The following is a 5,187-nucleotide window of genomic DNA, read 5'->3' as shown; positions in this document are numbered from 1 at the left end:
GTTGTCTGTCTTTTTCTCATCAATTTGTGGGAGTTATTCATATTTTCTGCATTCTTTTGTCATACATATGTATTGCAAATATCTTCTGCTCTGTTCTTATTCTTTCATTCTCTTAATGGTGTTTTTTGATAAACAGCAGTTGTTACTTTTAACGAATTCTAATTTATCAATGTGCAGCGTTATAGTAAGTCTTGATGTCTTTGTGTAAGTTGCTCAGTTTTGTTCTTCTCCAAGATTTATCTTGGCTATTCTAGGCTCTTTTCAAATAAAAACTCTGAAATGACCTCTGTGCTAACCTAGCATTTTCAAAAGTTTTCAGACTTAAATTCCTTAAATTACCCAGCAGAGGGTACTATGCTACAACCAAGTAAAGCCAGACTACTCTGGATTTGGACCGAAGAGGATTATTAATGTTGTGCTTTTGTCTTTCCATACCAGAAAAGAGGAATCGTTAGTTTCTTTTCACATATGCTGGCTAATTAGCATGCCTGGCAGGTGCAACTACCAACTGAATTATTATACCAACAGTTGTTGCATTGAGAACTTTTTTTTTTTTTTTTTTGCGTTACGCAGGCCTCTCACTGTTGTGGCCTCTCCCGTTGCGGAGCACAGGCTCCGGATGCGCAGGCTCAGCGGCCATGGCTCACGGCCCCAGCCGCTCTGCGGCATGTGGGATCTTCCCGGACCGGGGCACGAACCCGTGTCCCCTGCATCGGCAGGCGGACTCTCAACCACTGCGCCACCAGGGAAGCCCGAGAACTTTTTTGATGATCATGAATGCCAAGGTCATTCAGCATTTGCAAGGATTTTCATCTTCTTTATTACCACCAGGCTTTACGGTAGTGGCTGAAGTAACTACTATGGCTTTTTATAAACCCTTCCAGAAGCCAGTTTCTGTTAGGAGTACTGTTTCCATTTTCCATAGTAGTTCTCAAAATAGAAAAGATGACCAAAAACACATTACAAATCCCTTAGATAAAAATGTTCTTTGAGACAAATATCATATGACATCAGATATACGTAGAATCTAAATTATGATACAAACAAACTTATTTACAAAATGAAAACAGACTCACAAACATAGAAAACAAACTATAATTACCAAAGGGGAAAGAGGATGGGGGAGGGATAAATTAAGAGATTGGGATTAGTAGATACAAATTATTATATATAAAATAAATAAACAACAAGATCCTACTGTATAGCAAGCACAGGGAGCTATATTCACTGCCTTGTAATAAACCATAATGGAAAAGAATAAGAAAAAGAATATATTTATATTATATATATAAAATTCATACTTATATATGAATCACTTTGCTGTACACTAGAAACTAACAAAACATTGTAAATCAACTATACTTCAATAGAAAAAAAGTTCTTTGAAATTAAAGTTGCTTAATATCCAGAAAAAATATATGTGTGTGTATATATATATATATATACACACATATATATCCAAAATATATGTATACATAATATAATGTTCTGCATAATACATGTTATATATGTTGCACATACAGTCTTTCAGTTTGCAGCTTGTCTCTTAAGTGTCTCTTTCAGTGTCTTCTGATGAGCAGAAATTCTTAATTTTAATGTAGTCAAACTTTCCAATCTTTTTATTTATGGTTAATGCTTTTTATACTTAAGAAATGCTTTCTTACACAAGGGTCACACCCAAAATCTTTCTGGTTTTACCTTTATGTTTAGTTTTTGGATTGGTGTGCTAAGGCTGCCTTAAGAAAAGTGGCTTAAATGTCTCACAGTTTTGGAGGCTGGAAGTCTGAAATCAACATGTCGGCAAAGTTTGCTCCTTCTGACACCTGTGAGGGGGAATCTGGTCCATGCTTCTTCCATAGCTTCTGATGGTCTACCTGCAATCTTTGGTGTTGCTTGGCTTGTAGATGCATGACCCAGTCTCTGCCTTTCTGTTCACATGGAATTCTCCCTGCGTACATGTTTGCATCCAAATTTCTCCTTTTTATAGGGACACCAGTCATATTTAATTAGAGGTCCATCCTACTCCAATATGATCTCATCTTAACTAATTACATCTGCAACAACCCTATTTCCAAATCCGGTCTCTTTCTGAAGAACTGAGGGTCGGGACCTCAGCATATAAATTTCAGGGGGAAAGGACATCATTTAATCTAAAACAGCTCTTCAATGCACCTCAAGTTGTTTTTCATGTGGTGTAAAATAAGATAAATGCCCTATGTTCCCAGAACCATTCACTGAAATCCCACTCTTTTCCCATTCTTCTAAAATATCTGTAAAATGTCGCCAACAAATGTCTATAAATGCTGGACTTTATACAGGTATACCTCATTTTATTAAACTTCACTTTATTGTGCTTTGAAAACAGTGCATTTTTTAAACATGGAAGGCTTGTGGCAACCCTGCTTCGACTAAGTTTATTGGTGCCACTTTTCCAACAGTAGTTGCTCACTTCTTGTCTCTGTGTCAAATTTTGGTAATTCTAGCAATATCAAACTGCTTCTTCATTATTATATTTGTTATGGTGATCCGTGATCAGTGATGTGTGATGTTATTACTCTAATTGTTTTGGGGTGCCAAGAGCCGCACCCATATAAGACTTAATGGATAAATGTTGTGTGTGTTCTGACTGCTCCACTGACCACTGTTCTACTGTGGGTAAAACTTTATCATACAGCATTGTATGCTACAGAGAAATCATTCTTGAAAGGAAGAGTCAATCGATGCAGCAAACTTCACTGTAGTCTTATTTTAAGAAATTGTCACAGCCATCCCAGCCTTCAGCAGCCATCTGATCAGCCAACAGCCATCAAGATTGAGACCACACCCTCCACCAGCAAAAATATTATGACTCGCTGAAGGTTCAGATGATGGCTAGCATTTTTCAGCAATAAAGTATTATTTAAGGTATGTACATAGTTTTTTTTAGACATAATGCTGTTGCACACTAAATAGACTATAGTATAGTGTAAACATAACCTTTATATGCACTGGGAGACAAAAAGAATTCGCGGACTAGCTTTATTGTGATAATCACTTTATTGTGGTCGTCTAGAACCAAACCTGCAAAATCTTTGAGGTATGCCTGTATACTGTTTCATTGATCTTTTAGTTTACCACCTTTCCTTGCTGTAACTTTACAATAAGGCTTGATATGTGGAAGGGAAAGTCCTTCCATCTGAACTTTAAAAAAAAAGTCTTTATTTCTGGACCTTTGCAATTGCACACAAATTTTATAATCCCCTTGTTAAGTTTCACAAAGGTCTGTTAAAATTTCGATTAGATTTGAATCTGTGGTCATTGAATATATGACCTAATTTTAACAGATATTGAGTCCTCAATCCATAACTACAATTCATATCTCCCCACCTAAAAAAAAATTATTCTTCAATGTCACTGATTGGAATTTCATACATTTTCTTATAAAGGTTTCTCACATACTAGGTATCTTTCATACTATTATAAACAATATTTTATTTAATTTTCTACCTGTTTAATGTTGGTGTACAGATGTGCAATTGCTTTTTGGATATTGAATTTATGTCTAGAAAACTTGCTAGACTCATATTGGTATTTTAAAATTATTCATAGATATTTTTTCAATCTACAGGATCCCTGGCCAATATTCCTTAAGACAGTCTAGTTCATGAACACATGGAAATATTAAGAAACTATCACAGACCAGAGGAGACTGAGCCATGGCTGTCGCAAGCAATGTGGTACCCTGGATTGGGTCCTGGAACAAAAATGGAAAAAACAGAGAAATCCAAATAAAGTCTGGAGTTTACTCAAAGGTAACATGCCAATGTAGCTTTCTTAGTTTTGAAAATTTACCATGGTAATGTAATGGGATGAGGAGTATGCTGAAATTCTCTGTACTACCTTTGCAAAATTTCTGTACAGAAGTACATAAATAAAAACTAGGGCTTCCCTGGTGGCGCAGTGGTTGAGAGTCCGCCTGCCGATGCAGGGGACACGGGTTCGTGCCCCGGTCCGGGAAGATCCCACATGCCGCGGAGCGGCTGGGCCCGTGAGCCATGGCTGCTGAGCCTGCGCGTCCGGAGCCTGTGCTCCGCAACGGAAGAGGCCACAACAGTGAGAGGCCCGCGTACCTCAAAAAAAATAAATAAAATAAAAAATTTATCATGGAACATCCTAGCAATAAAAAAGAAAAACTACTAATACATGTTATAACATAAATGAGCTTCAAAGACATTATGTGGAACAAAAGAAGCCAGATGCAAAAGGATACATGCTATCTGGTTCCATTAGTAGGAAGGGCAAGAAGATTAAAAAGTAATCAAATGGTAGTGGAAGCCACAATGGTGATTGCCTGTGTTGGAGGGATATTGATTGGAGCATGTGGAAATTTTGCAGAGTCCTGGAAATATTCTATATTTTGTTCTGTAGTTGGTAACATGGTTGTGTATACATGAAAGATTTAAGATTAGTGGACTTTATGCACCTTATTTTATGTATGACAATAAAAAGCATTTTTTAAAAAAGTCTCAGCCAAGTTGTTTTGTGGGAATTTGCAAGTGATTCTAAAATTTATATGGAAATGCAAAGGGAAAAAAATAGCCAAGGTACTCGAATAAGAACAAAGTAAAGGACTTGTTTGCCAGCAAAAAGATGATTAAAATAGTGTGGTATTAGCGTAGGAATAGACAAATAGATCAACAGAACAGAGGATGGTTATAAACAGACCCCTTCATGAAAGACAGTTTATGAAGAGCTGTAAGGAAAGGATAACTTTTCAGTAAATAGTGCTGGGTCAGTTGGACTCACATAAAAAATAAAACTTGAACCCTTACTTTACATCATATATAAAATCAATTCCAGGTGGATCATAATTTGAAATGTGAAAAATAAAATAATAAAGCTTTCAGGAGATAACTTAGAAGAATATCTTCATGATCTTAGGCTAGGATAACATTTTTTAAACAGAACACAAAAAAGCAATGACCATAAAAGAACTAATTGGTAAATTAGACTTGATTACATTTAAGAACTTCTTTTATTACTGTCTGAAGAGACTGGAAAGACAAGCCACAACAAGAAGGAAAATATTTGCAACATATATAACTGGGAAAGGCCTCATATTCAGAAGATGTAACAAATTCCTTCAAACCAATTAAAAATAAAATTAAAAGACACGATCATATAGAAAAAAATAGGCAAAACTTCAGC

The sequence above is a fragment of the Globicephala melas genome, chromosome 14, assembly GCF_963455315.2.
Source record: "Globicephala melas chromosome 14, mGloMel1.2, whole genome shotgun sequence".
Taxonomy (NCBI): domain Eukaryota; kingdom Metazoa; phylum Chordata; class Mammalia; order Artiodactyla; family Delphinidae; genus Globicephala; species Globicephala melas.
The sequence above is the reverse complement of the archived record's forward strand: the minus strand, read 5'-3'. Positions refer to the sequence as shown.